The sequence below is a fragment of the Chiroxiphia lanceolata genome, chromosome 11 (genome assembly GCF_009829145.1).
Source record: "Chiroxiphia lanceolata isolate bChiLan1 chromosome 11, bChiLan1.pri, whole genome shotgun sequence".
Classification (NCBI taxonomy): Eukaryota; Metazoa; Chordata; class Aves; order Passeriformes; family Pipridae; genus Chiroxiphia; species Chiroxiphia lanceolata.
Genome location: NC_045647.1, coordinates 17,718,868 through 17,738,383, shown reverse-complemented (window position 1 = coordinate 17,738,383; position 19,516 = coordinate 17,718,868). Strand labels below are relative to the sequence as shown.

Here is a 19,516-nt window from a genome sequence, read left to right as displayed (position 1 = left end):
CATCACCCTTCCATGGCTGTCAGCACGAAGCCCAGGAGAGACTAAATCCTGCTCCCAGCACTGCAATGGTGGCAGTGGCAGCAACCCCCTCCCACCCCCAGCAATGATTCAGCCCCTCTGGCCCCGGAGTGGAGGAGGTCTTGGATGGACAGGATCTGTGAAAACCAGTCTACAAAGCACTGGTGAACTGGGAGCCTTTCAGACACCTGTAACCTGATAAGATCCATAAGATATGGGACATTTTGCTGGGAGAGAGGAGATGGCACATCATTTGCAATCAGAGCCCGGGGCTGCCAGCCTTCCATCCAGCCTTTGTGCCAGTCCCAGCATCTCTCAATGCAAGCAGTTAGGGGCTGCTTGGTTTTTAAATACTGACAACCTAAAGCTTTTTAAAAATCCTTTAACTCTTGGAAATGGCTGAACTGCTTTTGCTGAAAAGCTGAAACTAAGCCTGAGGCAGGGACACAGCATGGGAATTTCGGCATGGGAAATTCCAGTGCCAGCAGTTCAGTTCAGGAGTTAAACTCGACTGCAGCAGTCAGACAGTCTCTGCGGCAGGTGGTGTGACCAGTGTCACCCAGACACTCACCGTGGTGTGACCGGTGTCACCCAGACACTCACTGCTGCCCCACGCAGCCCTGCGGAGGCAAAACTGCCCCGGCAGCTAAAGTTTGAGCCTGAATCCACTCCAAACGGGAGTTAATTTGGGGAAGTCCTGCAAGAGGGAGCTCCGGCCAAATCACGGCAACTGGGAGGTGACTCCTTGGGAATGTGCTGTGGGGCTCACGGCATCTGGACGTGCATGTTCCCTGGCTGCTGCTGCTACGCCCTGCTCCGGCCCAGCTCCGCCTGATAACTCCCCTTGCAGGCAGCTCCATGGGAACATTACTCACCAGCTGACCCACTTCCCGCTGGGAGCTGGGCAGGACTGTGGAGTCGGACAGGGCAGAGGGAGCAGCCAGGACGCCGGAGCCCACAGGCCAGGACAAGGTGCTAGGCAGAATGCAGTCAGGTAGCAATGCAAATGGCACTGCGATTACCATCGCCGCCTCAGCTGCTGCCTTTGCTCCAGACTCTAAACTGCTTTAAAACCTGAAGGCAGCACCTCCAAACACAAGCCCCGGATAGCCAAGGTGGTGCCCTCTGAACAGAGTTTGAAAAGAGCGTTTTGCTGCTGCAAAAAGGAATGTTCCCAAGATCTTTATTTTGTGCTGTGGCAGTGTCTGCTCCCTTATGCTCACTGCGCTCCTTCCTTGGGAAAGCTATTCCTTTCTTCCACTGCTCTTTCACAAAATCAAGAAACAATCTGAAGAAAAACTGGTAAGAGGGCTCGGGGCAGCGCCTTCAATTTTCTTAAAGATATCAACTATCTACATCAGCAGCGTCCCTACTAAGGTAAAGCACTGAGAACTGGAGATGGGTGCCCCAGAGCACTGCAGACAACATTATCCACACCAGCTGAAGTAGCCAGGCAAAATACCCTGCAAGCCATCGAAGGAGAGGTCTAATAACATCACTTACAAGCCTGTATCTTCTTCTGGGCTTTCCAAGGACCAGTGCACAGAACTGGAGTGGATCAGAAGCACTGGGATAACACAACTATTCCAACACAAGCACAGCAGTGGGAACTAAAGCTTAGAGGGAAAAGCATCCATAATGTAGTTCCTGAGGCAGGTTTGCTCTGCTTGTAACACACACTGCCAACACACCCGGAAAGCTGCTTAGAGATCAACAGATAAAGCCTTTTCACCATTCAGCCTGTTATTTCATGTAAATCTGGTTGTCCTGCTACAGAACAGCATTTCCATATGAAGGGCAAGGTGCTCAAAAAACCAGAAGCAGTCACAGTAAACCATAGGTGAGTCTCTTTGAACCCCCTGAAGACCAGTGGAGCCTGCTCCCCCTTTCCACAGGTGCATATCTGCAATCCAGAGCTGCACAGTCTTTTCACTTGTGATCTTCTCAAAGTATCACCACCTGACAATAGGGTTTTGTCCACAGAAATAACTCCAGACTCCTCTGGAGATATGAAGTCATGTTTTGAAAAGCAACAGTGCAGCAAATTCAATTAACTAATCGAGTCTGCCTTCTGTTTGGGCACCATGGAAGCAAGATTTCCCAAAGCCCATCCCTGAGATATGGCACATTATTGATGAGGTGTGCTGCTGCAACCCTTCTAGCATGATCTCTAGGGTCTGCCTCTGCCTTCCCCCTTCTCTCGGCCTCCTGGAGCAAGGAGTCCTGCACAGAGCATGCCATGCTCCAGAAAACTGGGAAAACTACCCTGCTCTTATCTTAAACCCTGGCAGAGGCTGGAGGGAGTTGCAGAGGACAGGAGTAAACCAAGCCGGAGGCAAACAGTAGCTCTTTAGAGGAATAAACCACTCGTCAGCCTGTCGTGATTGATAAGTACATCTGCCAGTCCCCACCTGCTGTTCACATTCCTGGCATTTCTTTCTGCAGCATTTTTTCCCCAACTGCTGCAGAGGAGATTTAAAGGAAGGGAAACAGGCCCCAGCTTAAACAAAATTAAGAGGTATCAGGCCCTGAGCACAGCAGTTTTCTTGCATCACATCGGGGAATCTGCTGAAGGGGTTTACTGCAGGAGCCCTTGCAGGTCCAGGAACTTTTAACGGGTGTTATGTGCTCACCTTTGCTCATTCCTGCCATCATACCTCTATTAAATTCCTGGCAGATAAAGCAAGGGGCTCCAGAAAATTCTCTACAGCCTCCAGCCACTCAGCCGAAGTAATTTTCTGCACTGGTCAACCGTCCCCTAGAACACAAGGGAGGTGAGGGTGAAAACACTCAGCAGCTTCTCCAAAACGGTGATGGCTCCGCTGCCTTTCCCTGCAGCTGATGAGCACAGGCAGCTGGAAAAGCAGGCAGGACAGCTGTTCAGAGCAACAGCAGATATTGCTGGAAGGGCGGGAGTAGAAGTGCAGTTCTGTTTTTCAGCCCTGGTCATGGGCTGGAAGTTCCTCCTTTTCATCATTATAGTGATGGAAAACTAACCAGTGCAGAGGGTGGAACATGAACCTGCTTGTTGCCAGAAGAGGAAAAAGCAGCTTTGAGGAGCTCTCAGGAGTTCACTGTCTAAGTTTCCAACCCCTCTGTCAAACTAGATCAAAATTAGCTATTAGGATCAAATTTATTAGAGCGCATACCCGTACTGAAATCCTACCAGGCTGGTTGCTGCAGGGAGCCAAGGCAGACAGGCTTCTGGAGCTTGGGTGCCCCAGCACCCATCTAAAGCGATTTCCTTTCACCAAAAAATGAACTCACACACAACTGCAAACAAATCTATGAGGTTTTACTTATTTGCAGTCTTTGGGGAAAGGAGGGAGGAGGCAGCAGGAAACAAACACAGTTTTCCCCACGCCTGGAAGAGAAGCAAAATGCGAACCAGGTTTTTATTTTCAGCCCAGGGTGATTATTTCCATGGCAGGCAGCACCACTCCTTAGGGCAGAGAGCACAGCAGAGCCTTTATAAAGCAGGGAGAACACAGTAAAAAACCTGACTGATCCCAGACACTTCTGAGGAAGAGCCCAGCCCTGTGGCTCAGCAAGGACACCCCAAACCCCAGGAGCATCAGCCACACCTTTGCAGAGCAGCTTCCCAGACAGTTTTTGAGGGTATTTCCCAAAGCTGCCACACTCACTCCTAGGAGGGAGCCCAAAGTTAGTGGTGGTGAGGGGAAGGGGAGGGCAAGCCAGGGGTGAGCAGTGTTTGATTAGCCAGCTCATGCATGCAGCTGTCCTCCGGTTTTACAGCCCTTGGAGGAAATTTAAACAGGAACTTTCTATAAATTAACTGCCCATAAAATGAGCATGTTTTCTCAGCACACCAGAAGGTCGAGAAAGGTCTGCTCAGCCCCCCCCTTTCCCAGGACATGGCAAACAGCTCCACAGTTGCTGTTTCTCTTTCTGAAGCAGAAGAACGTGGATTCAGCCTGTGCAGCAGCGAGCTGGTGAAAGCACGCTTACAAAGCAATCAGAGTCATTCTCCATTCACAGCAAACTAATAATTTATCTTTCCCCTAAAATCCCCAATGCAATCCAGATGTCTAAGTAGTCTTTGTCCCAGAAAGCAAACTATACCAGGGCCTTGGAAAGACAGCTCCAGCTCCGCTTGCCAAAGTCCTCCCAAGGCTGTTTATTCTGTAGGAGCAACACACACATCGATTTCAACCCCTGCCAGGTCTCGAGGCTGCAAGCGATAAGGTGGTTATAGACACTCTCCCCCAACCTTTCTGGATTCCTCTTCCTGGAGAGGATTATTTAAGAGTTGCCCTTAGGGATATTCTGTTGATAAAAATGCACCTGACATGTTCCCAGTTTTGAAGAAACCAGGAGGATGGGAAAAGCCAGGGTGAAGCCAGTGCAGCAAACATGGGAAACAAAAGAAATAAAGCAAATTGCTCAGAGTGCATGAGGAGGACAAGTGTGTGTGTGTGGTCACCCCAAGCCACGGGAGGAGAGCCCATGGCAGCGAGGACCCTGGAAAAGGCTGTTTCACAGGGGAACAGGCGGGATCATCCCAGGAAAGGAAGAAGGGGGCACTTGGCAGAAGGGCTGAATTCCTCTGGCAACAAAGGGTAAATGCACAGCTGCACCTGTCCTGGGGTAAGGGACCCAGGCCAGGTGGGGAAGGGGATCACAGCCGCCCCCCCAGCATTCTGCTCTGGGACTGCCAGGCAAGAGCAGCAGGTTTCTGCAGGGGGAAGGACACTCAGCACAAAGCCCTCTTGGAATGCTGGTTCTCCCAATCTGCCAGCAGCAGCCCAGGGGGGCAGCACACCAGGAAAAAGCTGTCCAAAACACCTATGGAAACGTTTGGAAGAGCTGAAAATAAAGAGTCTGGGAAAAAAAAAACCCACCAATCAGCCATACAACTCTTCCAGGAATATTTTAAGTGTTAGTGTAGTTGCATTCCAGTCCCTGAGTATATCTTCTATAAATAAGTATTTTAAGTCACTTTGTATAAAAATTTATAATATTACTCAAGTGCAGTGCAATGCTTCCCATTTCAGACCTGCAGGCTTCCAGCCAAAATTGCTGCTGATTTTTAAAACTGTGCTGTGTTACCTAGGGTATGGGGTTTTTTTCAGGTGCTTTCCTACAAACACATTTATTCTGTATTAAAACATCAGGTCTCTATCGATACATCAAGCCCTGTGGATTAACACACCTTTATTCACAACCCAACAACAATTTTAAAATCTATGGTTTTTTTCCCTCTTTTACAGGCAAACAAGCAAAAGAAAATACACCAGTAACTCTGCATGCAAAGTAACTCTCTCAAGAACTAGGTATTTTTGTCATTGACAAAGCCACAGTACGTACCACTGGCAGCGATTTCTGGGAGCTCTGTTTGAGCAGAGCTCAGGGCTGCCAGGACACAAGTACTGCACGTAACAAGCCAACTACACTGCAGGCATGCCAAAGCTCCCCAAAGGCCCTGCTTCTCTACAGACATGGCAAAGCAGCGTGCACAGAGAAAATGGATCATCCTGAGTCCTAACCTGGGTATCCTGTTGACCCACACACTTCAACCCAATCATGCTGCAATCATAGGGATATCCAGCCCTCTTGCAAAAGGGAAAACCCAGACACAGCAATCACACTTTTGGAAGGTTTCAAGCATTAGCAAATGGCAGGGTATGGTTGATGAGGGCTGATCCTGCAACCCCAGCTTCCATCCCATCAGGGACACAGATCCTTGAGCACCAGATACCCACAGAACACAGCTTAACTTTCAGAGCACAGATTTCCACCACTGCTTTACAGTACACAGATATTAATATTCACAAATAAATTCAGGCCTGTTTAATCCAAAACACACACCACTGTGGCCAAGTATGTGTTTTCTTTGGAGAATAGACCAGACACTCCGAGCCTGGTTGCCTTACTTATTTATGAAAGCCAGACTTAAGACAACCAAACAGATAACAACCAAGCTGAAAGCCCAGTCCTCACCACAAAACCCTCCTGCCCATCACCCTGAGGTACTGCAGTCATCTCCATCAGTGAAGACATGCCTGCAGGGTTGGGTACCTGGGGCAGGTACCTGCCTGCCAGCATTCCTCACCGCTATCAGCTAAATCAGCTTAGAGGAGCTCCGTGACTGTTCAGCAGGAATGGGGCTACATGACCCCCTCTATCTCCTTTTCCATCCTTTACAGCTTAGGCTATAAATTCTTCAGGGACAGCTGTAAGCAGGAGGTCCTGGTGGAGCCGGGACCTCCGCAGGGAGCCACAGCAGTGGTTCCAGCAGCTCCAAGGTAAGGATGCCGGGTAAACCTAAAAACTGTGAAAAATGTTAATTTCTTGCAGTGGTATGCAGACTGCACCTAAGAAACTGCTTAATTGGACACGGGCAGAGGAATCGAGGCTAAAGTAGAGTGATTTGTCTTAGGGATTTTTGTCTGGTAGTGTACTCAACACACACCATGCAACTGTAGGGGAGATTTGGGGTGTGGGGACTTGTGAGGCCACCTGTACTGAAGTGACCATAGCAGTGGTACAGTCAGGTAAGGCTGAGACTGCCTGTGTACCAGGAATGCCAGATTTGGGTACGGATATATCAGAGTTGAAAACGACGAGCAGAAAGTAATAAGGAGCTGTTACCTGGGAGTCTGGGCAGAGAAAGGGAGAGACTGGAGCAAAGAAGAGATGGGTCTTGAAAGAGAGAAAAAAATAGAGAATAAGGTGCAATATAAAGAAAAAAGGAGAGCAAACCTTCTTCCAGTAGGAGCAGGGGCAGTTAGGGACAGCCATGACCCCAACATACCAACTGAATCCCCCAGGACAACCCACTGGACTCTCCCCCTGGTCTGTGTCCAAAAGACTTGCTGTGAGAGGGCAAACCAGGGCGGACTCGCACCCTACCACGAAGTGGCACAGGGGAGAAGGGTGAGAGATTTGCCATTCAGCAGCGGTGCCATTTGTCAGATTTAGCAGTAATAATTACAAGCTTTAGAATCCTAAGTGCGCGAAAAGCTCTAACTGGAAATTAGTACCAGTGCTGTTTATTAGCGAATCAATTAAACAGTCAATAACTCGACGAGCTTCTCAGTAGAGTGTAGCTTCATAATCAGCTGTGGTTCCAGCCAGCATCCCAAAAGGGCTGGATCAGCCTGGGGCTCAGTAGGATCCCCTGGCCTGGGGGTTGGGGCTGGATGCTGACCAGGCTCCTTGGTGGAGAGGTTAAGCCTGCGTGGGCAGAGGCAATCTGGGCTTGTGTTACACGTCTGCACAACACCAACCCACCACTGAAAACTGTGCGTGCCACCACCACAGCGTGAACACACCACTGGCCACACTTCTAATAACTTCTAATAATAATCTGGGATAAAGAGCTTAGAAGTTGGAAGTGCCTGTGTAAAGCACACCTGCAATTAAAGGGACACTCCTCAACCACACCACATCAGCAAGAGCAGAGAGCTGGCCAGGAAGGATGGGCCCTTCCACGCGTCCTCCCACTCTTTGAGCAGGACTGACCTAAATCCTTCCCCTTTCAGATTCCAGTGACAGGAGGAAAATGAGCTGGTCTCATTAATTTCCCCTCCTACTGCCTGGTGAACTTGTCTGCAGCAAAAAAAATAAAAATTATTCAAAGCTATGCTGGTGACCTGGCAACTCAAACCTTCTGTGGAGCAGGAGGCACAAATGACCTGCTGCAGCATCGCTCGCCCCATGGCCAAGCTCTGCGCTCGCCTCCCAGAGCTCCTCAAGTTATTCAGCTGTGGACTTTTTGAAGATCCAGTTAGGACACCAGCAAGGAAATCGTTCCTCTGCAGAGCAGTTGATGCAATAGAAGGGCACATAGTCCATGGACAGCTGGTGGCTCAGAAGGGACTTCTCTGATATGCAGGAGACCCTGAGACTGCCATTCTGCATGACACAGGCAACGCCACCAACTCCTCCCTGCAGCTTCCTCGGAGCCTCACTGGAGCCAAGTACTCCAGGACACCCTATTTTCCTGTGTTTTCCAGAGTTCAAGTTGATTTTTTAATCTGACAGTAACAGTAGACGCCTATAAAAAAACCCCACAGTGTCCTGAGCAGCTCCAGAGTCTAAAATAAACATGCCAAGCCCTGTTTGTGATGGAGTAAAAATAGCTTGTTTCTCATACCTTCCCAGGACCTCTGCTTCATACACAAAAGCTTCACAGGTTAACTACAAAAATATCAGCTGCGCAAGGACTGTCTTGATTTGAGCTCTGCACTGTTTGAAGAGTTCAGAAAACCACCTTGGCCCTGCAGAGAAGGGATGAACCCTCAAAGCTCATCTCCCGCCCAGGGCTAAAGGCCAGGCACTGCCAATTCCCTTTAATAGAAACTACTGTCCTTCTGGAGAAAAAAAAAAAACAAATAAAAAAAAAATCCACAAACGTCACTGGAATTACATCTTGTGCTCTTTCTTGGCTGGATACTTTTTAAATTACACTAACTGTAAAATCTAGTGCAAAGCTGTGCTGCAGCTGGGACGGGCTCCCCAGGAAGCGGAGCAAGCACAATCTGCATCAAAAGGACGAGACTGTGGCTGGTCTGGCTCACCATAAGAAACATCACTTCATAGCGAGTTCTGCTAAATTAACTTTTTTCCAGGGCCTAAATGTATCTCACCTGGCACCTGTGATGCTCAGGCCTGAAAAGAACAGAAAAACAAGAGAGCAGCACAGCAGGAAAGCCATCACGACACTGAGTTTAATCATTACATCATTTATAATGACAGCTCCTCTGGACCCACAAGCAAGGACCAACCTATTTATGACTTAGGCTTAAAAAAGGGCCAGAGGAGAATCTGCAATGCATCTGAAGCGTGCTGGTATTTATACAGGCACTAAAAGGCACCCAGGGAAAAGGCCAGGCGTGCCTGTCCCCAGCCCCGTGGGCCAGGCTCGCAGGAGCCACCGGCCCCAGGAGCCTTCCCAGAAACAGCCAGCACATCTCCCTACAAGGCAGTGGTGCCAGTGGCACATGGAGCCGTCCATCTGCTGCTGCCCAGGAGCACACACACTGGGTCCAACCCGCCCCAGACAGCACAAGGTAAGGCACTGGTTGTGGGACCCCCAGAGACCACCTTCACCAGCCACACCCACCTACAACCACCACACTCTGGCACCAGCTCCGCAGTCACCATTAGGATTGATCTGCACAAAGCTGGGCTCAAACTGAGGAGGTATAAATTAAGCAGCGATTTGGGGCTTTGGGTGAGACACAGAGACATCTCAGAAGAGCTCTTAACATAGCCAGACTCATTTTAAGTGACAGGGACAAGAGAAACTAATTTGCCTGCTAAATACTGATTTAGTTTAGTTGGTCACATAAAAAAGATCTACATTTTTACTTCAGATTATGTCCTTTACCATGCCCACATCATGTTAAAGGCCAATGGGATCTGTTACACAGGTCTCTAAAGTTTCCACCTCTTCATTAAAGTCAATCTTGCACCTTGCCTTGAGTCAAAGACTTCAAGAGATGGGAAAGCCATCGTCTCGCTCCAGCTACTCCTTCCCATTATTAAGCACCCTAGTAAATAAATGAGGAAAAAAAATGCACCTTTCCCATATTTTACATTATCTGGCTGCCTCTCCCTCTTGTTATACATAGACTTTCATCATTTCTGGTCAAAACCATTTCAGAGAACAAGGAGAGCGATCTGCAGCTTTCCAGCCCTCTTGTCCCACCTGCCTACACACTGTCACTGAAGGGTCACCTCACCAGATGCTTCAAGGTAAAAATCAAAGCTTGTCTTATTTACATTAATATTTTGTGTTACTGGTACATAAATGCTGCTGCTTTCAGAGGAAGCTTCTCTCAAGTCCCCTGATCTCCTCGCCTGCCATTGCTTCACATTCTTTCAGCTTATTCTGAAAGGGCAGGACTCCTGGAAAAAAATTTTCTTATTCTTACCTGGTAGGCACTAGTACGGCAGCTCAGCCACCAAACAACTGACATGCCAATAGTCTCACCTGTATGTGCAACCCAGGATGTTGGATCATACTTCCACCCTCTAATGCAGTGCATCATGCTTCCTTCCTACACTGAGGCACTTTTCCTCCTATTCAGTGGCCTACAAAGATCTCAAGGGATCATGCAACACAGAGCCCATGAGCAGCACTCATTCCTTGACGTTGGCAAAGACTTGGTAACTCAAAATTCTGTAGAGAAAGGAATGGCTGAACCTTCTTCCTGACTCTTCCTTGCTGGCCAGATGTTCCCTGTCCTGCTTGAAGATCCACAGCAGCATCACAGCCAGCTTCATGGTCATTTTAAGCTGGTGTTACTTCCCAAGGAAGCATTTCCACCTCTCCCACCCCACTCCTCTCTTCCCTTTGTGCTGGTACAGGTGTTACAGCTGCACAGAAAAGTGGATGTGGGAACTGACACACATTAAAGGAACGCAGCAAGAGAAACAAGAGGCCAGTTTGCATCTGGCTCAGCTTCCTGGCTGGATGCAGGGTCTGCAGGACCACTTCTCTTTTCCTGTACACCAGGACCTCTTCTTCCTTCCAGCAGCACCAGCTCAAACCAACCGAGAAGCTGAGCACACCAAGCTTGGACCCTGCTGTCCTTGCAAGAGCACTGCACAAAGACACCAAGGAAAACCCAAACAATTCCAAAGACAGAGAGAAAAAGAAATTAAACTGATTTTAGCTGGACTTCTCCCATTCATTTCCCACTATTGTCCTAACCAGCACCCAAGCAGCACATACTGAGAGCGAGGGCCACCTCCCACAGCCAGCTGCATCCTGGTAGCAGGCAGCACAACTCCCTTACAGCAGCAGTCTCCTGACTGGATCTATTCCACATTAATAGTCTGCTTGAGCACTTCTGGGCAAACTGCAGCAAGCAGGCGAGTGACCTGACGCAGGTTGCTTTTCAGCCACTAAGCCACTTAAAAAGACATCTAAAAATACATGAAATGCTTTTCTCATGTGACTTTTCTAAGCGAGGGACTGCTCGAAACCCTGCCAACCACAAATGGAACGAGATGCCATGGCAAGACCTCTTTCCTGCATCAACAGCCTCCACATCAACAACTTGTTTGAGTCCAGGAGGCCAGCCTAAGATAAAAACCTGGAGCATTATGCTTGGCAGCATCAGCTCCTGATGTAGCACCGTTCTCCCCACAGGGCTGTGCTTCCGTTCAGGATCACCACCCAGATGGGGAGCTGCAGTGTTTTGCTGTGTTTCTGCTCCAGAAGGATCTTTAACTAGTTACACCCAGAAGAGTACACTTCTCCCCACCAAGCCTAAAGAAAAAAATAACTTCCCAGCTCTGCTGACACAGGTAATTCCTCTCCACTGAGGAGAGGAGGTAAATAGGACAACTGTTTGCCTTTGAAAGTGCTTTGCAAATCAGTTCAGCTGGCTGCTGCCACAAAGCCCAAGCAGGAAGACACTGGCCACTTCAGTTACTTCAGCTGATTCTCAAAAGCCCCCGTCCTTACAGTAGATTTACATCAAGTTTCCCATCAAGACTCTTCCTCCACTCCCAGAGGGGAGCAGAGAGCTATTCTGCTCTTTTGAGATGTGGACCCACGTGCTTACAAGTTTCTGTACATGCCTGTGTCTGCCTTGAACCAGAGCAAATACTGACACTAGGAAATCAAAAGTGTCTGCTCCTGGATCAGTTCAGGCTGCAGAGCTGAGCCATGTGCTACTGGAACTGAGGGTAGCTCTTCCTTGCTCCAAACCAGACACCTCGCCGTGTGCCCAGGCAGCCTCAAGCTTCAGCTGACCTTTTCCAGTTGGCACAGCCTACGACTGCTGGTCCCAAACAGGGCTTAGAGTCAGCTGCACAGAATTCACTGAGAATCATAGTCACTGCTTAAAGAAGAATCTCACCCTGAACACTTGCCTAGGGAGTCAGCTTAGCCAGCCTCAATTCCCATATATGACCAGAAATGAGGACTTCAGCACGTGAAGCTTTTTGCTGGGCTCCCAGCTGGAGTGACCACGCCACACACTACACCAGCCCAAAAGGCACTCACTGGGCAGAGCTCTGCACCCAGCCTTGCTCTCCACGTTCTCCCTCATGCTGGTGGTGGACTGCTTTTCCAGCAGGATCTGAGCTGACCAACTCATCATAAAAACACAGGTACGTGTGGTCAAGGTGTGCCTTCAGAACTGCCCCTATCTGCAGTACCTCGATTTCATCTTAACTTCAGGAAAAAAAATCAATCCCTAAACCTCACTGCCTCCTCTGTTCCCTGCCTTTCTTTGTGGCGCAGGGGAGAAGCTGCCTCAAACGATCTCCTGAAGCATCATATCAAGCCAAAGGTTTTGAACCAGCGTGTGAACAGACTGTAAGAAATCCATAAAAAGTGCAGAATGGCTTACCTGGAGGCGGCAGGATTAAGTTCCCTATACAAAGTTATGCACCTCCAGGGGAAGCTTTAGGAGCCTGCAATTCAGGGAAGAGAAAAAGGCTGGAGGCCGCTGAGCTGGGTCACGCTGGAGCAAAGCGCACAGCACCAGGATGCAGCGCAGAGGTCTGCAGGAAACAGCCTCTTCCTGTGACGGCAGGACAGCACCACGACCCCTCTCCCTTGGGATACCCACGGGCCAAGCACAGCCGACTGCCAGCCCAGGCTGAGCTCACACAGCCACGTCCAGTCACCGCGGCGCCAGCGAGAGATGCACGGCCCTACCTGTCCCGGCAGGTCCCGGCTCCGACCCACCACTGCTGGGGCAGGGGAAGCAGGAGGTGGAGGAGAGCAGCACTTGCACCATTCCCACTTGAGCCAACGACCAGGACATTGGAGGAGCTTTGGTGGAGCAGCACAGAAGGAAGACAAGGGTCAGGATTCCAGCTTCCAGGAATAATGGGCGTGCAGTGCGGTGATACCAGCGCTGGGACACTGGTTTGAGGGGAGGGTGGTGACTGAGCCACATCACAGGCTGTGTAGTGCTTCTAGACTGCAGGAGCTCTCTGACCAAGACTTTGAGCAAACCTTCTCACGCCCGAATTAGCCGTGGTAATCACGGAGAACTTCCCTGTGCCACGTTCAGCACACAGAACTGCACACAACTTCTATCCTGCCTTATCACCATTACAGCACAGGGGAGCACCGCTGCCTTCTCAAGGCTTTAGTTCCACAATATACAATTTTACATCGTTGCCAATAGCAAGCAAAGTCCTTTTTCATGTTAGATTCGACTGCAAAGTTTTCATGAGGTTACAAAGCCCTATTATACTTTTTTTACAGTTTAGTGCCAAGGGTTTGTGAGTTTTGCATGCAACATGTTGCTTTAGCTTTCTCTGGACATTTCTGAAGGAGATTTGTATTCATCCTTAACAATTGTTGTTCTTAGAGGTTCAAGTTTCTTACCTCCCTAAAGGCTGACCCCTGATATACAAACAAAATTTTATTCTAAAATGTGATGAAGTCTTTCCTGAAAGAGCAATCGGCACAAGGTTGCTGGCATATGGATAAACATAAAGCAGTGGCTTCACAAACACCACTGCAAACACAAAATTCCCTGTGCAGGGAACACAAAGTTTCACATTTTGGCCAAAGAGTTCACTCTAGATAACTGAACTGATACCATACAAACATGTAAGGTGCCATGGCACAGACTTCTGTGTTAGATTACATGACAAAGTTAGTCCAATCATTCTGTATTACTGGCACCAACAGAAACATTAGTGCCCAGCCTGAAAAACACCTGATCTGACCTGGACACCCATTAAAATAAGACTGACTGCCCTATTCCTGATGCTTTATTCCACACAGGATGGACAGGTATGTGTTGTGATCACACTCCAAAACTTGCAGGACCACTTACACACCTCATGCTACAGCTACTCTGTGCACAAACACCACACAGCAGCAGCTTTCAGTGGACTCAAAGTGAGAATTAATAAATCAATAATGCAAGTCGTTTGCACCCATTAAGTTCAGCTGATGCCAGTACTACTGAAATTATACTTTCCAACATGCTACTGTACAGCATGCAAGAGAAAGATGCCAAGGAGTTTTGGGAGAACATTGGCAAAGGGAGCTTTGAATTTTAGGAAAAATACTAGAGGAAGATTCTTTGAACCAGCACAGTCCCACCCTCATCTCCAGGACAGTCTTTACCTGCATCTGTAGAGGCAGAAGTCTGATTTTTAGAGAAAAAGAGACATAGCTACACTGATTCTGGGTAGCTTTCCAAGAGGATCCTGTGAAGTTGAACTGAGAGAAGGTTTTAGAATAACCATCTTTTATCCCCTAATTCAGGCCCCAGGCACTATCATAAAAATTCCATTAGAAATATTTCCTTTGGGGTGGGGAAACACCATGCATGGTCTGTCATGCAGGAATCAGCTCCTACAGCACAGAGGCCTCACAGAGGTCAAGATCTAACCAGAAAGCCTAAGGGACTCGAACAGGGAATCACTACAACCTCAAATATGCTTCTTACTACCCACCTGGATGCCCACACCCATATAAGGCCTTCCTGTAGGAATCCCAAGAGCCACAACACAAAGATAACAGATCACACCTTAACACTTCTGCACATTATTTCAGCAACACTTAGAGAAGACATGATGAAACTTTTTCCTAGAAATTCCCAGTTAGAGACCAGCACTGAAGAGCTGCTTTAGAAAAAAAGTTTATAGGAGAGGCACAGAAGCCCTGTTGGAAAAACTGAGCAACTATTTCCATCCCGATTAAAGGAGAATCTGAACAGCATCCTGGACTGCTGAATAACCAAGCACTAGGGACAGGAATCTCAGTCCCTTCTCCCCTGAAATTGAGAAGTCCCAAAGAAGCCACACATGCAAGGAAATCCTTTCAGGGACTCATGGAAGCTCTGGGAAGAGATGTGTTTCCTGATGAGCGTGAAAGAGTCCATTTGGGGGCTGAACTTGCACAGGAGGGAAGAATCAAGCAGTGCCACCCCAGCTCAGAGAGCCCCTACATCACAACCTGAAGTTGTGACAGTGGCACAAGGCTTTCACATCACCTGTTGTAATTCAACACTCCAGTGGAAAAATGCTGGTTCAAACTATCACCCAGCCTCTTCTTACTCAAGCTCATCCAAAGACCAATCCCTAGCCCTTGGGACTGATATAAAATGATCAGTATCTCCTAGTAGAAACCCTCATCAAAATTACCAAATGCTAATCCCCACCCTTAAGGAACACACTTCACAGAAGATTAAGCTTTCTGAAGTTGAAATGCACGATCTAGTTCAAAAAAAAAAAAAAAAAAGAAGAGCCCGAGTGAATTCAGCACCAACACGTCCAGCACTTGTGTCACCTGTAACTGCACAAGAGTAAACTGAAACTTCTCCGTAAGCGCTTTTTCACCCCCAAGGAGGGAGGGCAGGAATGAGGAGGGAAGGCAGGAATGAGGAGGGAAGGCAGGAATGCCGCTTGTCAGGTCCATAACAAGGAGCACCTGCACCTTCAAGTACTGCAGGAAGGGGCTCCTGAGCCAATTTGTTGGAAAGCTCCAGGGAGCCAGTATCCAAAATATTTCAGAAGCTGCCCACGTAACCCTCTGTGAATTGAGCCCTTCTCAGAAAGCACAGCAGGAAAGACACATCATACCCTTACTCGAGGTTGCAGTGATGGCAAAAGCACTGTGGTGAGACCACAACACAAGAAAAGGGCAAGAGAGAACTCATTAGTGGAAACAGTCACTCAAATACATCTTTATGGGTCAGACGAGGCTGGGAACCTGGTTTTCTAAAGAAAACCCCAAAACAAAGCTAAACACTGCGGGGCTGAGACAAGTTTTACTGCTATTTCCAAGCCTCACTGTGCATGTCAAGGTTTGACAGTACTTTGAATCCCACCAAGAATTACCCTCCAGGCCTAAAGGATACCTGCAGGACAATGAAACTGGGGGGACAACTCAACCCTGAAGAAGAAAATATCTCTTATGGCCAAGAGCACCATCCCAAGGGAGATCAAGGGCCTCCCTGCCTTCAAGGATGGTCAAACTCCCCTTCTGAACACTTTCCTAAGCCGATGAAAATAGAGTTGAGAAGAAAGGCCAACTTTCTGCCAAGTTAGCAGGATCAGTTGGTCAGCCCATTAGCTCAGCACCACAGCTGGTGTGTGGGAGGAGGCGAGAGGGCACAGCTGAAAGCAGGGAAAGAGAAGGGTGCTGTTAAGAGCATCGAAACATGAGAGTGGCTGAGGCAACCATTGCCATGAGCTAACCCACCTCTTTTTCCTTCTCCAGGCTGGGCCTTGCTTCCTCTGCCCCTGCACTGCTGGGCTGTTGAAGCTCCTCCTGGCTGGGGTATTTACAAGCTCCTTCTGCGGACAATCCAGGTTCCTAAAGCAGCACTGCTGGGCTGAGGTGACCTTGAGCAGGAAATTACATTTGGGAGAACAGGGTGCCCCCGCTGCCTCCCCACACCCCAAACAAAGCCATGCCACTCACCATGCCCTGTCTCCTCCTCCTCAGTCACCCAGAACAGCTCCTGAACCAGGCACAAGAGCCAAGGAACTTTGTGCTTGCCCCCAGGTGATCAGCTCAGGCCCTGCACAGGGAAGGGAGTGGCCCTGCCTGGCCAGGGGACTCAGATCATCTCCTTCAGACACTGTTGCACCATATCAGCTCAGATGCTCATAAAAGATGCACTGACAAAAACAGCAGTAACATCAAACATATACAACCATTTTTCCTGCTGGCAAGCTAAAATTTTATCCTAGAAAAGCTGAACCAGAGACAAGCCAACAGATAAGTGCAGGGAGACACACAGACAGAAAAAGGCACCACACTAGGATATGCACCTACCTAGAGAGTTCACACAGGTTAACATATTAACTTTCCATCCAGCAGCTCAAACTTACTCAATCTCACAGAACAGGTCCTAAAAGCACAGGGTCCCCAGGTTGATATTTTATTTTTCACAGCTTCAACATGCTCGTGGTCCTCTGCGAATCGGGTTTAAGGTACAGAGCTCTCCAGACTGCACAAACATCCTAAGAACAAACATTTTCAGCATACCAAGAGCTCAGATACTCTAGGTCAATCCAACTATGTTTATTTGTATTTCGCCCAAATCACCACCAAAGTACTCGGAGCTCAAGAAGCAACAGCCTCCCACTGATTCAGCAAGAGACCAGAAGTAATTGGTAGACAGTGTGCAAGCACCACAAAGAATGCCAGAGGCATTTATTTACGTGACCCCTGTTTGCCCAAGAAGAATTCAGCGTTTGCATTTTCCTCACTCGAATTAATCATCACTAGACTTAAATCCTCAGTACTATTCCCCAGCTAACAGGAGTAAAGGCACAAACCACCCAAAATCATCCCAACAAAATTTTTCAGAGAGCTGGTACCGCTAGAACGAGACACTCTTTTTTACTCCATTAGATGGAGTTCCTCCTCAGGCTGGCACAGCACCCTGCTACCTCTCCAGGACAATTTGTCTCGTTATCTCTTCAAGGGAAATGGAAAAGGCAAAGAGACACCATTCCTGCTGTTGAGTAACATCACTCCTGCCAGGGCAGAACCATTGCACCTTCTCTGCCAGGCTGACAACACACTGCACCTCACACCTGTGCTGCAGACACTAAAGCATGAAAAATCCCCCAGGACCCAGCTGCTGCAACCACACTTCTCCCTCTGACCCCAGCGGGACCACTGGTCTTTAGTGCAAAGCCCCAAGTCACCTCTCAGGTTTGTCTGCTGTCACAGTCACACAAGCCAGGACGCAGCAGGGCTCCCTCTGATGTTACCCCCTCACTGCCAGAGAGACAGGCCAGAATTCCTCCAGAGCAGCCGCCCGTGGAAGACAAGAGTGTTGGCCCGGCCCCGACCGTGTGCTTCGTGGTTGAAGCTGCAAAAGGTCTCATTCTACCTTGTCACATGTCCTCCTTCACTTCCAACAGCAGTCAAGCCCAGCATATCAGGCAGTGAGAAACAAGGAGAATAGACTGGATAAGTTACCAATGAGCACCAGCATTTCTAAAAGCAGAAAAGTGCTTGAGGTTAAAAGAAATCCTATACAAAAACCACTGGCACACAGCAAGAGCAGAACACCTTTACTGCTATCAGCCCCATAGCTCTTGATGATTCTTCAGGCCTAACACCAACGATTAAGCCCAATTTTGTGCTTAATATTTACATAATGCTTAAAGAAACGGGTATGTCTAAGCCAGTTCATGCTGTCAGCAGCATCTCTCCTCGTTATTGGAGCGTTTGTGCCAGCTCCCCGAGAAGTGAGAGCAAACTCCTGCAGCAAGGAGACTGTGCGACCTGGAATCAGCCAGGCTCTTCTGATTACTCCTCTGAGTAAACAGTGGTGTTCCCAGCACTTCAGCTTGCTCTCAAGCTCCTTCCGTTGGCATACTACCCTATATTTAGGATAGGGGAGTGCAATGACAAGCATTGGGAAGAATGAATAAGTGGTTTAGGATGCTCAGTATAGCAGCGTGAAGAAACCTAAGAATTAGAAACTTCTAAAGTGAGGAAAGGAATCTGTAAAGTTAGAAGTGGGAAGAGACAGCACTCCATATAGTAAGTTAAATAACAAGTTTTGTTAAGAACAGTATTCCCAAGGCAAGAGATGCTAGTGGTCCATCATGTAACAGCAGTGGAAAGAATCCCAAGAGCAGGGGCTGTGAGAAGATAGCCAAATTCTTGGGTTTTTTCACACAAAAAGAAGAATTTAATTTCACTTTGGACAGGTGAACAATGTCATACCGTTTTCCCAAGTCTAGGAGCCTAAAGGGAGACATAGCACCTTGGGGAGAAACTGTGAATGCTGCTGCCAGGTCCCACGTCCCCCTCCCTGCACCTTCCCATTCCCCTGCCTGCACCTTCCCACCCCGAGCAGAAGGACATGGTTACACTCCAAAAACACACACGGGAAGTTTGCAAACTTCAAAACAGTGGCAAAACCCACTAAACCCAGGCCTGCTGACTCGATGGGCGCTGGAGCCACTTCACAGCCTGTTGCTTCCGAGGAGCCAGGGAGGCCACGAGGAATATTCGGCATTCACACCTTTTGGTACGGCAGAATTATTAAGCGGCCTTTAGCCACCTGCCCCGCGGACTGCAGATAAAGTTTGCCCGTCGGTGTGTCCCGCCCGGCACAGCCACGCTCCCGACTCCCCGAGCCAAGGTCAGCCCTGGGAAGCGGCGGGGCCGACGGAGCCCCATGGGGCCCGGGCCGAGGGACTGCCCGGGACCGCCACCTGTCCCCAAGGGACTCCCAACTCGGCCGGGTCCCCGGACACCCACCTGCGCTCCCACGGCGCCAGTCCCGGTGAGCGGGGACAGCCCGGGGCGCCCACACGGGTATTGTCACACCCAGGGCCGGCGACCGCCGCCACCAGCACCTGGGCCGCTCCAGGCGGAGCCCCGCGGCTCGCCCGGCACAGCCTGGCCCAGCCCGGCCGCTCGGTGCCCCGGCCCGCTGCGCCTCCCGCCCGGGCCCGCCGGGCACCCCCGGGCGCGGCGCCCACCCGGGGCCGGGGGGCGGCGGTGGGAACGCGGCGCGGGGGGAGCGCGGCCCGGCGCGGGAGCGTCGCGGGGCCCGCCCCG

General features: G+C 49.4%; 1 protein-coding gene across 1 annotated transcript in view; it reads right to left on the bottom strand.

Annotated features, from left to right (window-relative positions):
- The window catches only part of DAG1 (dystroglycan 1), a 49,431-nt gene extending 30,128 nt beyond the window's left edge, over positions 1-19,303 (bottom strand). Inside the window, exon 1 of the mRNA XM_032698704.1 lies at positions 19,214-19,303. The gene's annotated coding sequence lies outside the window, so the exon portion shown is untranslated. The remainder of the gene's footprint in view (positions 1-19,213) is intronic.
- Positions 19,304-19,516: the final 213 nt, after the last annotated feature.